The sequence below is a fragment of the Schistocerca nitens genome, chromosome 1 (genome assembly GCF_023898315.1).
Source record: "Schistocerca nitens isolate TAMUIC-IGC-003100 chromosome 1, iqSchNite1.1, whole genome shotgun sequence".
NCBI classification, from domain to species: domain Eukaryota; kingdom Metazoa; phylum Arthropoda; class Insecta; order Orthoptera; family Acrididae; genus Schistocerca; species Schistocerca nitens.
The window spans coordinates 510998864-511015026 of record NC_064614.1 but is presented as its reverse complement, the minus strand read 5'-3'; positions in this window follow the sequence as shown (position 1 = coordinate 511015026).

Below are 16163 nucleotides of genomic sequence, written 5' to 3'. Positions count from 1 at the left end.
CAATATCGAAGTGTCTTACTTCACGAATTTTATTCGTTTGAATGCAATTTTTTGAAATTTCTAGTGCTTTGTCTCTTCATTAACCCTTTCGCTGCTGCAGTCACGTGCTCCCCGCATTCCGCGCTGTGCGCGATTTTGTCATCGCTGCACTTCTCGCCCGTGCAGACACATGGTGTTCCCACTGCTTTGACACACTTATCATTCGATTTCACAAAAACTATTTGGCCCAAAAATTAGATTTTTACACATCTTCTTGACTTAATTTTGTTCCGATGTTCAACCCAGTTATTGTGCAGCATTAAATGTAGAAAACCATTGCACGAAATTTTGAAGAGTTTGCAGAGGTAAAAGTCCATAGCGTATACTTTCCGTATGGTCGATTTTAGTTGCCAGAATGTTGAGAATGAAATGTGGACAAGGTACCCAAATTTCATATAAAATTTACTGTATAACAATATCTCATTTAATGTAAGTACCTCATAGGTGTCGTAAGTAATATTGAGAAATATTCCGTCTTTCGCGACTGTAATAAAAGTTTTATTTACACCGGGCGCGTTTGGCTTTATTTTAAAACACTTTAATCAGTCAAAGGAAGTGGAGGGAAGGTATCAGTCAAGCAGATGTGTAAAAATCTAATTTTTGGGCCAAATAGTTTTTGTGGAATCGAATGATAAGTGTGTCAAAGCAGTCGGAAACACCATGTGTCAGCACAGGCGAGCAGTGCAGTGACAAAATCGCGCACAGCGCGGAATGCGGGGAGCACGTCTCTGTAGCAGCGAAAGGGTTAATGCGGCCGTGGTGGCTTTACTTCATAAACTGCGCGCTCCCCCCTAAACGTAAGCTTGCGAACTATACTATACTATGGCGCTGTTTCTCTTGGCGCGTGCGTCGTGTGCAACTGGCAACGCAGCAATCTCCCGCGTATGGGCTGGCATGCGCGAGCCGCCAAGATAAAAGAATTCAACTATAACAATCATTCGGCACTCCGTAGAGACTTTTTGAACATCCCGTATTGTCCAGCCCCTGTATTTCTGCCCGACGGACAGTCTAGACTTGACGCGCTGGCGGTGGGCCCACCAAAGGGTCGGCCGAGCAACGCGACCGCTTGCCGCTTGTTTGGGCCGTGCAGCGCTGCCATCCCGCACTCCCAGGCGGCCGCTGTGCTGAAATCTGACCGGCGTGCCTCTGTATTCTGTTACACGCATCCAGCTCGCCACGCCACGCAGCTGCGAACATAGGCGGCTAAAGCGTTAATCGGCCACAGGAGCATCTCCGGAGCTACTGTTCGGAGCAGAATACTCTCAAGATCTGTTATACACATTTGTAGCAGCATCCTGCAAGTTTCCGACTTGTAGATCAGTCATTTTCACTATTTCGCTATTTCATTCTGGGCCGTAACTGCTCCTCGCTTAGTTAGGCGCTGCTGCAACTTATTTTTACTCAGAAAACACTACGAGTATAAAAATGAGCTACACTACTGGCCCTTAAAATTGCTACACCACGAAGATGACGTGCTACAGACGCGAAATTTAACCGACAGGAAGAAGGTGCTGTGATATGCAAATGATAAGCTTTTCAGAGCATTCACACAAAGTTGGCGCCGGTGGCGACACCTGCAACGTGCTGACATGAGGTAAGTTTCCAACCGATTTCTCATACACAAACAACAGTTGACCGGCATTGCCTGGTGAAACGTTGTTGTGATGCCTCGTGTAAGGAGAAAAATGAGTACCATCACGTTTTCGACTCTGATAGAGGTCGGATTGTAGCCTATCGCGATTGCGGTTAATCGTATCGCGACATTGATACTCGCATTGGTCGAGATCCAATGACTGTTAGCAGAATATGGAATCGGTGGGTTCAGGAGGGTAAATACGGAACGCTGTGCTGGATCCCAATGGCCTCGTATCACTAGTAGTCGAGATGACAGGCATCTTATCCGCGTGGCTGTAACGGTTAGTGCAGCCACGTCTCGATCCCTGAGTCAACAGATGGGGACGTTTGCAAGACAACAACCACCAGGACTGCATACGACCGAGGCACACAGGGCCAACACCCGGCATCATGGTGTGGGGAGCGATCTCCTACACTGACCGTACACCACTGGTGATCGTCGAGGGGACACTGAATAGTGCACGGTACATCCAAACCGTCATCGAAGCCATCGTTCTACCATTCCTAGACCGGCAAGGGAACTTGCTGTTCCAACAGGACAATGCACGTCCGCATGTAGCCCGCCTCCAGTGGTGTCGCGACAGGCGTGAATGGAGGGACGAATGGAGACGTGTCGTCTTCAGCGATGAGAGTCGCTTCTGCCTTGGTGCCAATGATGGTCGTATGCGTGTTTGGCGCCGTGCAGGTGAGCGCCACAATCAGGACTGCATACGACCGAGGCACACAGGGCCAACACCCGGCATCATGGTGTGAGGAGCGATCTCCTACACTGGCCGTACACCACTGGTGATCGTCGAGGGGACACTGAATAGTGCACGGTACATCCAAACCGTCATCGAACCCATCGTTCTACCATTCCTAGACCGGAAATGCACGTCCGCATGTATCCCGTGCCACCCAACGTGCTCTAGAAGGTGTAAGTCAACTACCCTGGCTAGAAAGATCTCCGGATCTGTCCCCCATTGAGCATGTTTGGGACTGGATGAAGCGTCGTCTCACGCGGTCTGCACGTCCAGCACGAACGCTGGTCCAACTGAGGCGCCAGGTGGAAATGGCATGGCAAGCCGTTCCACAGGACTACATCCAGCATCTCTACGATCGTCTCCATGGGAGAATAGCAGCCTGCATTGCTGCGAAAGGTGGATATACACTGTACTAGTGCCGACATTGTGCATGCTCTGTTGCCTGTTGCATGGGGGCCCAATCAAAATAGAATGCAAATAATTTTAATTTCCGCTCTAGTAGCTGTCTGTCCGATTACGAAGTCTCGCAAACGGTTGGCCCTGACTAGCATTACTACGCAATCCGACTGCTCAGAACAACAACAAAGAATGAAATGGAAACCCTCACCAACACAACCAATTAATTAAGTCCCCAGCAACTACAAAAACCTACGAAACCAAAGCACAAGTGCAACTGCTCTGTGCGCGGAAGCACGACTCAACGCACGCATCTGGCACGGCTCCTCCTCAACAACACAAGAAACCCCAAATACCATTTATACTGAATTAATTAAAGAAAACAAAATTACCATAATTACTCAAGAAAACCAGAATTACACTCCAATACAAGAACACAAGCCAGATGCTTCGCTGACCGAACCTGCAATGACGCACCATTCTGATGGACTGCTTCTGCTGAGATGATGTCACTTGTTGGTGTCTGCACCTGCTCAACGTTGCTGGTGCCACTAGTGGAACTGCTTATACTGAAATGGTGTTGCTTGTTGGTGTCTGCACCTATTTAGCATTGCTGGGTGCCACTGATGGACTGCTTCTACTGAGGGGATGTCACCTGTTGATATCTGCACCTGTTCAGCATTGCTGGTGCCACTGATGGAACAGCTTGTACTGGGATGGTGTTGCTTGTTGGTGTCGGCACCTGCTCAGCATTGCTGGTGTCACTGGTGGAACTGCTTATACTGAAATGGTGTTACTTGTTGGTGTCTGCACCTATTCGGCATTGCTGGGTGCCACTGATGGACTGTTTCTACTGGGGGAGTGTCACTTGTTGGTTTTTGCACCTGTTCACCGTTGCTGGGTGCTACTGCTGGAACTGTCAACTACTTGTTTCTTGGGCTATGGAAGGCGTTTATGTGAATGTTTGTATAGACTGATTTTTTGTGTATTACTGTTTGTGAAAAGTTGTGAGACTCTTGCCTGCACATATTCGTCATTGCTGGCGCTATTGATTGAACTGTTTAGCCACATAATACTTGTGTAAACTGTTATGTAAAGTCACATGTATGAAGGAATTTGTATTGCTTGCTGTATTCTGTATAATGGGTTATTGAAAGGTCAGTGCAAAGCCAAAGTTTTGTCTAGTTATATGATATTTGCGTATTAATATTATCTTTTATTTTTGTCTGTATTTTTTTGACGAATTTGGTGGTATTTTCACCGCCAATGCTGGCAAAAAATACCATCAAATTCTGGCCGTGGAGGAGGGGCGTATGAGGGGTGGCTGCACTGAGCCACAGCGCCAGAGATCGCTGGAGAGCGTTGTTCCGCCGCCTCCACTGGCAGTGATTGTTGAGATGTCGTGGTGGGCAGTGCTTGTCCAGGACTCGTGGTAGTCAGTTCGTGTTGAGATGTGCTTGTAGGGAGTGCTTGCTGAGATGTGATACTGAGGGGTTCTTGTTGAGATGTGGTAATAGCGAGTCGGTGTGGAGATATATTGTAATGATGAGAGTGATTTTGGTCAATATATGAAGGTAACGAAACTTGATTTATTTTTCATTATTTCCATGTTTTAAATAATGCGTCATTACAGGTTCAGTCAACAAAGCATCTGGCTTGTGTTCTTGTATTAGAGTGTAATTCTGGTTTTCTTTAGTAATTATGGTATTTTTATTTTCTTTAATTAATTCAGTATAAATGATATTTAAAATTTCTTGTGTTATTGAAGAAGAACCGTGCCAGATGCGTACGTTGAGTCATACTTCCACACACAGAACAGTTACACTTGTACTTTGGTTTCGTAGGTTTTTATAGTTGCTGGGGACTTAATTAATTAATTGTGTTAATGAAAATTTCCATTCATTCTTTGTTATTGTTCTAAGCAGTCAGATTGCGTAATAATACTAGTCAGGGCCAACCGTTTACGAGACTTCGTAATCGGACAAACAGCTACTAAAGCAGAAATTAAAATTATTTTCATTTCATTTAATTAAGCCCCCATGCACTGTGTCTATGTGCCTGTGGTTCTGTCGGTGTGATCATGTGATGTATCTGACCCCAGGAATGTGTCAATAAAGTTTCCCCTTCCTGGGACAATGAATTCACGGTGTTCTTATTTCAATTTCCAGGAGTGTATTTACCGACGGAGTACGTTAGTTTCGGATAGTATCACAGAGAGCATTAGTATCATGTCCGAAGGAACATTGCATCGTACTTCTGAACAACACAGGCTCCGAGCAAGCGACTTTCAATTAATTGTTTCGTCCGTACTGGAATGTACATAATGGATGTACGAATAAAGGTTGCAGACACACGGTTGGCGACGTATGGAAGTCTGTGCTGGCCGTGAGTCGTGCTCGGATAGCGGTAAGCGGGAAATCCGGTTTCGAGTCCCTGTCCGGTACAAATTTTCATAGCCGTCATTTCATTACACAGCTGATGGTGTCCATATTCGCAAGTGCGAATACATTTCATCTCTTTCGTAAGGACTGTAGTCACCGTAGTGCCTTTTCTTTTGGACATGTATGCATGTCCGAAGGAACATTGCGTAGTGTTCTGAACAGGACAGGGACTCCAATATCGTACATAAAACTGATGTCAGTGCCATCCAAAATTTGTGTCATTTCAAGGAGTACATTCCAAATCTTCAAGTGTGCTGTTTAAGAAGAGGCTGTTTCTTATTATTTCATGTCATACGTGTTGTTGTTGTTGTGGTGGTCTTCAGTCCTGAGACTGGTTTGATGCAGCTCTCCATGCTACCCTATCCTGTGCAAGCTTCTTCATCTCCCAGTACCTACTGCAAGCTACATCCTTCTGAATCTCCTTAGTGTATCATCTCTTGGTCTCCCTCTACGATTTTTACCCTCCACGCTGCCCAAATAGCAAAACTCCTTTACTACTTTAAGTGTCTCATTTCCTAATCTAATTTCCTCAGCATCACCTGACTTAATTCGACTACATTCCATTATCCTTGTTTTGCTTTTGTTGATGTTCATCTTATATCCTCCTTTCAAGACACTGTCCATTCCATTCAACTGCTCTTCCAAGTCCTTTGCTGTCTCTGATAGAATTACAATGTCATCGGCGAACCTCAAAGTTTTTATTTCTGCTCCACGGATTTTAATACCTACTCTGAATTTTTCTTTTGTTTCCTTTACTGCTTGCACAATATACAGATTGAATAACATCGGGGAGAGGCTACAACCCTGTCTCACTCCCTTCCCAACCACTGCTTCCCTTTCATACCCCTCGACTCTTGTAACTGCCATCTGGTTTCTGTACAAATTGTAAATAGCCTTTCGCTCCCTGTATTTTACCCCTGCCAACTTAAGAATTTGAAAGAGAGTATTCCAGTCAACACTGTCAAAAGCTTTCCTTAAGTCTACAAATGCTAGAAACGCAGGTTTGCCTTTCCTTAATCCTTCTTCTAAGATAAGTCGTAAGGTCAGTATTGCCTCGTGTGTTCCAATATTTCTACGGAATCCAAATTGATCTTCCCCGAGGTCGGCTTGTACCAGTTTTTCCATTCGTCTGTAAAGAATTCGTGTTAGTATTCTGCAGCTGCGACTTATTAAACTGATAGTTCGGTAATTTTCACATCTGTCAACATCTGGTTTCTTTGGGATTGGAATTATTATATTCTTCTTGAAGTCTGAGGGTATTTAGCCTATTTCATACATCTTGCTCACCAGATGGTAGAGTTTTGTCAGGACTGGCTCTCCCAAGGCCGTCAGTAGTTCCAATGGGATGTTGTCTACTCTGGGGGCCTTGTTTCGACTCAGGTCTTTCAGTGCTCTGTCGAACTCTTCACGCGGTATCATATCTCCCATTTCATCTTCATCTACATCCTCTTCCATTTCCATAATATTGTCCTCAAGTACATCGCCCTTGTATAGACCCTCTACATACTCCAACCTTTCTGCTTTCCCTTCTTTGCTTAGAACTGGGTTTCCATCTGAGCTCTTGATATTCATACAAGTGGTTCTCTTTTCTCCAAAGGTCTCTTTAATTTTCCTGTAGGCAGTGTCTATCTTACCCCTAGTGAGATAAGCCTCTACATCCTTACATTTGTCCTCTAGCCTTCCCTGCTTAGCCGTTTTGCGTTTCCTGTCGATCTCATTTTTGAGACGTTTGTATGTCATACATACTTGTGATGAATAACGTAGTACACAGAGAAATATCTTTATATATATATCTTCCGTATTTATTCCTTTGTTTGTAATTTGTTTGATACGTTTTAGAGACAAAGTGGTCGATGCCTAACCTTTCTGTTTCCCGTAAATTGACGTTTCTGTTTCCCGTAAATTGTTGAAGTGTTGACATATTTGATTATTAGGGACGGTGTTACAGCAAGTGTAACCAATCGAGAGTTTTGTTATTACGAAAACGAACTTTGCAACGGGATTGGGACGAGCTGAACTTTTAAATTGTATATTGAAGTAGCGGATAGTGTTGTCGGGTAAATTTAAGAAAAAAGCTCGTATTTATCAATATACGATTCACAAACACATTCTGCCTGTTGCAAACGTTTACTAAATTGAAAGCAGCAATCTCTTGTCTGCCCCAGGTAGTTGAGTGGTTCGCGCGACAGACTGTCCATCCTAAGGGCCCGGGTTCGATTCCCGGCTGCGTTGGAGATTTTTCTCCACTCAAGGGCTGGGTGTTGTCCTAATCATTATCATTTCATCCCCATCGACGCACAAGTTGCCATAGTGGCGTCAAATCGAAAGACTTGCACCCGGCGAACGGTCTACCGGACCGGAGGCCCTAGAAACACGACACAGCACAATCGTCTTTTTAGAAACATAATAGTCATCCAAAAATGTTGCGAAAACAGTGTTCGTGAAGTTCGAAAGCCTCATTAGTGCTTGCCGAGTGAAGCGTGCTGAGTGCTGATAGCGAGTTACCCCTCTCACGATTTCGTCTGCAGTCATGAGCAACGCAAACACTTGTCGTCTAGTCGCTACAGGTAGGCCGCTATGTTAGACCTCATACTCTGATGTTCTAATACTACTAGTTACGACGGCGGGAGCAGTGCCTTGTCATTTTTTACTCGAAATCTATGAATACGCATGCTATAATTAAAGGATGTACCACTCACGCTCGACTGTACTGCTTATGTGGTTTGTCTACAAGTAGCGTTATGACACGCAAGCGTTGCTGAATGCACACACACCCAAGGCCCTACACGCTGCCAAGGTTGTTTCGCTGGAAAGCCCTTTTACATGCCTCAAGACAGTCCCTATCTCTCCCCATGCGATTTCAACTTTTGGAGCCCCAAAGAAAGATATTTGCGGCCGTTGTTTGCTTCAGACGAAGAGGTGCAAGCCCGGGAACAATAATAGTTCCGTAGGCAACGACAAACATTTTTACATGAAGGCACTGACCGTCTTGTCTCACTGCGGGATAAATGTATTAATAATTTTGGTGATTACTTTTGAAATAATAAAAAGTGAACTTCCTTTTTGCCATTTGTGACGTTTTCATTTGACTACCACTTATACCCTGAAGCGCCAAAGAAACTGGTATAGGCATGCGTATTCAAATACAGACATATGTAAACAGGCAGAACACGGAGCTGCGTCAGCAACACCTATATAAAACAACAAGTGTCTGGCGCAGTTGTTAGATCGGCTACTGCTGCTACAATGGCAGGTTATCAAGATTTAATTGAGTTTGAACGTGGTGTTATAGTTGGCGCACGAGCGATGGGACACAGCATCTCCGAGATAGCGATGAAGTGGGGATTTTCCCGTACGACCATTTCACGAGTGTATCTTGAATATCAGGAACCCGGTAAAACATCAAATCTCCGACATCGCTGGGTCCGGAAAAAGATTCTGCAAGAACGGACCAAAGATGACTGAAGAGAATCGTTCAACGTGACAGAAGTGCAACCCTTCCGCAAATTGCTGCAGATTTCAATGCTGGACCACCAACCAGTGTCAGCGTGCAAACCCTTCACCGGAACATCATCGATATGGGCTTTCGGAGCCGAAGGCCCACTCGCGTACCCTTGATGACTGCACGACACAAACTTTACAATTCGATTGGGCCCGTCAACACTGACATTGGACTGTTGATAACTGGAAACATGTCGCCTGGTCGGATGAGTGTTGTTTCAAAATATTTCCATTGGATGGACGTGTATGGGTACGGCGACAGCCTCATCAATCCATGGACCCTGCATGTCAGCACGGGAACTGTTCAAGCTGGTGGAGGCTCTGTAATGGTTTGGAGCGTGTGCAGTTGGAGTGGCATGGGACGCCTGATACGTCTAGATACGACTGACAGGTGACACTTACGTAAGCATCCTGTCTGATCATCTGCATCCATTCATGTCCATTGTGCATTCCGACGGTCTTGCGCAATTCCAGCAGTACCATGCGACACCCCACATGTTCGGAATTGCTACTGAGTGACTCCAGGAAAACTCTTCTGAGTTTAAACACTTCCGCTGGCCATCAAATTTCCAAGACATGAACGTTATTGAGCATATCTGGGATGCCTTGAAACGTTGTGTTCAGAAAAGATCTCCACCTACTCGCAGTCTTACGGATTTATGGACAGCCCTGCAGGAGTCATGGTGTCAATCCCTCCAACGCCACTTCAGATATTAGTCGAGTCCATGCCAAGTCGTGTTGTGGCACTTCTGCGTGCTCGCGAGTGCCCTAAGCGATATTAGTTAAGTGTACGAGTTTCTTTGGCTTTTCACTGTATAAATACAATTAATAAATAACGCCCTCAGCGTATTGCATATTGAATTACAGTTACGCAGACACTCAAACGCGCACACATACGCTGTAACATTATGTGATTGCCTTATCATTTTAAATCCTTCACTAATCGAGCAGTCGCTCGGCAACAGCTGCAGTTAGCAAATAATGTTGCGAGAATGTAAAAGGTGAACGACCTGTGACGTAACGTGTTTTTTGTCGAAGCGCCGTCAGAGATGCAGTGAGTTATTGACTTTGAAAACCGCGGCGCGAAAAATGGACAGAAGAAGAACGCTTTTACACATTCTTTTGATGTACGAGATATTCTGGATGAACAGTTACTCATTTTTCTCTTGTCTCTTGTAACTTGTGTTGGACGCGCATGTCTTGCCGCCGTATTATTATCGTTAAAAATAATATTTTTTTAGTGTAAAGTAAAAGTGCAATACTGAAAGTGCAATAATGCATAGCAGTAGATTTATTGTGCGACATGTATGTGAAAACGTCAAAGGAATTATTTTCATTACGAGAAGAGAAGTGCCAATCAAAACGGCGTCCATGTTAAATCCTTCATTGGAGTGTAAGTTCATCAATTAATTGCCATAAATTCAGAGTTAAATGGAACTGGTGCATGGACTATTTATTTAATATAGAATCTATGTCTCCCTCCTTCACGAAGTTATTTAATTTTCTTTACGTTTCTGCCAAATAGAGAGTTCACAGTCACGAATTCTTTCGTCGAAATCGGACGGAAGTTGCATGCGGCGAAATATTTTCTCCGCGCCTTATTCTACTGGTAAATGCATGATAAACTACGGTCCCTTAGGAAATTCATGTTGAGCTATCCAAAAATAATTATATTTTGAGTAGGCATTTACTCTCCTCTGCAATGCAACTTCCGACTGATCAGTCGATCCAACAAGAAACAGCCGCACACGGTCGGCGTTCGCAAATATATTTCCACCGCTGATTATAGCTATGTGTAAACGAAAGTAAACATATTGTTATAATTAGAGACTACGAACGGGGACATTTATAACTGTATGTTTATGTATACACATTACGTAAACATGTCGTTGTAATTGGCGCCCGAACAGGGACGCGAATTAAAAAAAAAAAAAAACTCAAAGGAATAAAAATTTATATAAGATACGCATTGTGGAAATATTCATAAAGAATTGTAGCTAATCTTGTGCTTTTTATTTGTTACATGGCATCAAACACCATCCAATAAAATTTCCATTGAGCGAAAGAAACGAGATATTCAAAGAAAATTAGGGAAGAGAGATTTTTTTTTGAACAGAATTTGTGCAAAAAGATAGTTGCAATGCCCAAGGCAGTCATCAGCAACGTAAGTTAAAATTTCGTTAGCCATAGCCAAGCTTCCTCAATTTCATCTGACATTAATCAATTTGTGATGATCTTTAGTAGTTGCAGTAAAAATTTGCTTTGAATTCAGTAGATTGCATTTAGTAGATTGGTAATTTCTTTAAGTATTGTTTAAATTCCATTGTTGTGTATTGCATATCACTTGTTTCTAAGTGCCTGCTGCCTGTTCACGGAGCTGACCAGCCTTAGTTTTGCCGGCCGAAGTGGCCGTGCGGTTAAAGGCGCTGCAGTCTGGAACCGCAGGACCGCTACGGTCGCAGGTTCGAATCCTGCCTCGGGCATGGATGTTTGTGATGTCCTTAGGTTAGTTAGGTTTACCTAGTTCTAAGTTCTAGGGGACTAATGACCTCAGCAGTTGAGTCCCATAGTGCTCAGAGCCAGCCAGCCTTAGTTTTGATTTATTTTGACCGGTGTGCAGCCATAGTTTCTTTTCGGTCCAGAATAGTCTCTTGTTCTCGTGACGTGCAACTCCCGTCATTCCGATCTTGTGACGTAGCAGTGACAACCGACTCGCAACCGATGAATTACATCTCTGTCGACAGCTGACGGCCGTAGCTCAAACGAACTTCATTGATTACTGTTTGTAAATAAGTGAGCTATGGCAAACCATAAAATGTCATCACTAGATTCAAATGAACAGAACGAAACGAGTGAAGTGTCGCGTCGCTTACGGTCCCGCAGGATAATTAGTAGGGCTGAGACACCAATCGAAACAATTGTAGAAAGTGAAGTGGAAAATCTTATGGACTTTGATGCCTCACACCATAATGTTACCTGTACTGAACTAGACAATGCCAGCATAGTTTCTGCCACTAGTACTCGTAGCCATATACCGGTTACAAGGGAGGCAGATGAAAGCAATTCAGGGGTAGTGACAGGCGATGTACTCAAACAGCGACTGAGTCAAATAAGTCAAAAGATGCAGGACGGAAATCACCAAATGAAAGACGAAAATAGACAAATGTTAGCCTCGCTTGAAGATAAACTTTCTACAGTAATTGAACATAAACTTTCTACAGTAAGCGAAGAAATAAAAAGTTAGAGAAAACGAAGCCAAAGAAGTAGCAAAGCAAGTTAAGGATGCTGTTTCTCAAATGCGAAGTGTAATAATTTTCGAACTGAATGACAGTTTAGCTACCATGCAAAGCGAGACAGCTGATATCCGAAACGTAACCAAGAATCTTGACTCCACCGTAACCACGGTTAATCACAGATTAGACAGAATAACTACGCAGGTAGAAAAACTAACCAAGCGAATGTCAAACTTGACTCTGGAAACTGAAACGAAAGTAAAGGAGAGGCTAGATAGTCATGAGAGAGAATTTAGATAAAAGTATGAGAACTGGATTGCTGGAAAGGACAAATTTGTCGAAAATAAAATTAACAAAGACCTAGTAGAGACTGAGAAAGCAAACACTCTTGGTATCTTGTCAGCTCCTGGAAGCTCCGGAGATACCGTAATGTCTGAACTCGGTAGCATTAGTTGTACCCTTCAGCAAGAATTACCATATTGGAAGCAAGAGGTAACGGAACAGCTAAATAACCTGAAGGCACAAGTGAGTAGTAGTTCCCGAATACAGAGTCCGAATTATCCTAACTCTTTAGCCTCAGAGGAAGAAGATGAATTATTTCGGCAATTCCGAATACCTGTTGTATCTAATGAACACACTTCACCACCACATATTCCAGTTAGTCACCGATACCAAGAATCTGACTCAGTAGTAAAAATGATGAAGGAAGAAAGCATGATAAAGCATCGAGTTTTTCAAACCTTTAACCCGGAAAAACGAAATATCCACCCAATTGTTTTTCTTCGTGGATTCTCTGGCATTTTTCCAAATTCGTGGACTGATAGACAGCTATCCAATTTGTTACCGGATATATAGGTGACGAATCGGCAATATGGGGAACCGCAATAGTTGATAAGTGTCGAACGTGTGAGGAGTTCGAGCACTGTTTCCTCAGTAAATTTTGGAGCGAAGGTGTTCAGAAGCGCCTTCGTAAAGAAGTCTATAATGCAGAACAATTTGACCCCAGGAATAGTAGCCTGAGAAAGTACTTCGAAAAATATCTTGGCAAAATCAGGTATTGGTATACCTCTATTAATTGTAAGGATGTAATTATGATTCTCAAGTCTAAATTACCCATATCGATTCGTGAAAAGCTGATAGCCATACCAGATGATGATCCAGATACCTTTATGTCGATATTAGATTCCCTAGACCTGATCTATGAGGACATGAGAGCTAGCAAACCGCGGGATACTCCGCACAATTCTTAGCCACAACATTACGAGAGTAACGGCTATGAAAAGCCTCAGTAAATTTTGGAGCGAAGGTGTTCAGAAGCGCCTTCGTAAAGAAGTCTATAATGCAGAACAATTTGACCCCAGGAATAGTAGCCTGAGAAAGTACTTCGAAAAATATCTTGGCAAAATCAGGTATTGGGATACCTCTATTAATAGTAAGGATGTAATTATGATTCTCAAGTCTAAATTACCCATATCGATTCGTGAAAAGCTGATAGCCATACCAGATGATGATCCAGATACCTTTATGTCGATATTAGATTCCCTAGACCTGATCTATGAGGACATGAGAGCTAGCAAACCGCGGGATACTCCGCACAATTCTTAGCCACAACATTACGAGAGTAACGGCTATGAAAAGCCAGGGAACGGTTACAAAAATAGTAACGATTGGCAAAACGGAAATAAAGGCAATAGGTATCCGCACAAAAGGAATAAACATAATGTTACAACACACACACACACACACACACAGACCATACTGCAATCACACCACATCACTCTCAACACTTCGCTAGTCTACCTTCGATGCGATCGCTTCTCTGGCTGTTACGTTCCTGACAAGACAGAAAAAGTGATTTAACGCTGTCTAAGGACAAAAATCGATTAGTTATCATCTTCGTCGTCTACTTCTAGTACTGAATATTCCGATTAGTTGCGAAGTTCTTTTATTCTTGATCTTGGACCTGCCTACTCTTCGAAAGCTTCTTGCCTGACGATTCTATACCAATCTTAGCAACAGTTCATCAGTCATCAGTTCTACACGAGACCGCAACTTCTAAGATATCCCACGATTTTATCAATTAGTCAACATGCGTTATGTGACTGGTGCGTATCTAATTCCTTATGCTCTCTCTCCCCGATACTCTTGCAGTTTATCAGGCTAACTCCATTTAAGAAACGCTCTATTCTTTGGCTGCGCTTGCCTAGCGACGTGCTTGTCTACTGCTACTGCTACAGACCAAGGTCCATGCTCATGTGGAATTTCAGCGTTGTGTTCTTGCTGACGTAGAGTTCTTATTTAATGTACTGAATAATCTCTGAAGTTTCTCTATTAGTGGAAACGTGGATATGATGTGCAGGTATGTCTTTCTCGAACATCGAAGACAGAGGTGGTATCCTGATCATTTATGCCTTTAATACTTTAATTAACGTCCCTGACTGACATTTCTACGTGTGTAATAAACCACATTAAGCGCAATACCCAATATGAAGAGACTCGAGCTTCAAAGCACAAGATACATAAAGGAATGTATGCTGGGAGACGGGTGCGCTACATTGGGCGAGGAATCTGCCTGTGTGGGGCGCACATAGCGCCGCTTATCGGGCTCCGAAAGGCCACGGCGAGGCGGTTGCAGAGTTGAGCAACTGCTCTGACGAAATTACGCCTGCCCTGCTATGACATGCTGCATGGAATGTTATTGGGATTCCTGTGCAACTCCGGCCGCGCAGGTAGCGTCGCCTCGTTTGAATTTCAAATTCCCCGGAATAAAGCGACCTCCCTGCTTCGTAAAGAGCATCCAGCACCTCATGTGAGCGAGCGAGCTCGCATTGAGAAGTCGCGGGGAGTGTTTTACCGGACGTGAGGGCATTATCTAGTGGCACGCACAGGTCGACGACCATTGCTGAGTTTCTCAATGTGTCTGCAGGTATGAGCCACGAATGGCAGCAGCAAGAAATGAGCTACATTGCAAGAAATCAATCAGTTGTTTTCTGCAAGTGAGTTTGTGCTCTAAGAAAAGAAAACAGGAAGACAACGTACTCTTTCACAGTGTGCTCCAAAAGTAAAATTCAATGTTCCCAGAGGTGACAGAAATGATCATTTCAAGCAAAATAGTTTCTTATAGACGTATGGTCTATTCCGAATGGTTTTTGGGGTAGAACACACGATCGGTGAATCTTCTTAGCGAATTCGGGTTGGAGCAGGTTTCCATTGCGTACTATTTCCTTTCGTTAACTTAAGGCAGAGAGGGCTATCTGACGTCCGATCCATTGTGGAGTTCGGTGCTTTACAGCCGAATTGCATGGACTAGAGTGTGCAGCAAATGCAATTCTTAAGTGTGAATATTCAGTTGGGAGTAGGTGGAAGGGGATTTACAGTTTCGTAATTTGCCTTACAACGAAGGGAAACTTCTCGAAATTTTTGGTGGAGACCAGGGGGTTTGGAGCGTTTTTTCTAAATCATACATAAAAAAAGCACTCCGTCTTCAGGCCACGAGTGGCCTACCGGGACCATCCGACCGCCGTGTCATCCTCGGTGGAGGATGCGGATAGGAGGGGCGCGGGGTCAGCACACCGCTCTCCCGGTCGTAAGATGGTATTCGTGACCGAAGCCGCTATTATTCGGTCGAGTAGCTCCTCAATTTGCATCACGAGGCTGAGTGCACCCCTAAAAATGGCAACAGCGCGTGGCGGCCTGGATGGTCACCCATCCTAGAGCCGACCACGCCCGACAGCGCTTAACTTCGGTGAACTCACGGGAACCGGTGTATCGACGGCGGTAAGGCCGCCTGAAGCATACATAGCCTTTGTTTTTATTACTGCAACAATACGTCCCAACTGTAAAATGATGGCTTAGTGTATCTTCGTTGCTTGACAATTGCTAAGGAAAACAAATGACTCTTGCTAAGAAACGACTGCCAGTTGCTACGGAAAATCGACAATTACTGCGGAACACCCGGCCAAATGTTAGTAAAAGGTAAAGTATAGGGCGGGGAAGTGTTACCTGAACGAGCGCTCTGTATACATTCTATGCTTCATGCAGTATGGTGTTTGGTGAACACTGTTGTGGAACCAATCAGCGCGAGATTACGTGTGGCACAGCAGCATGTCTGCAAGACATTATTTGAGTGCTTATGATTGTGGACGAGCTATTGGATGGCTCGAAGCCAGTCAAAG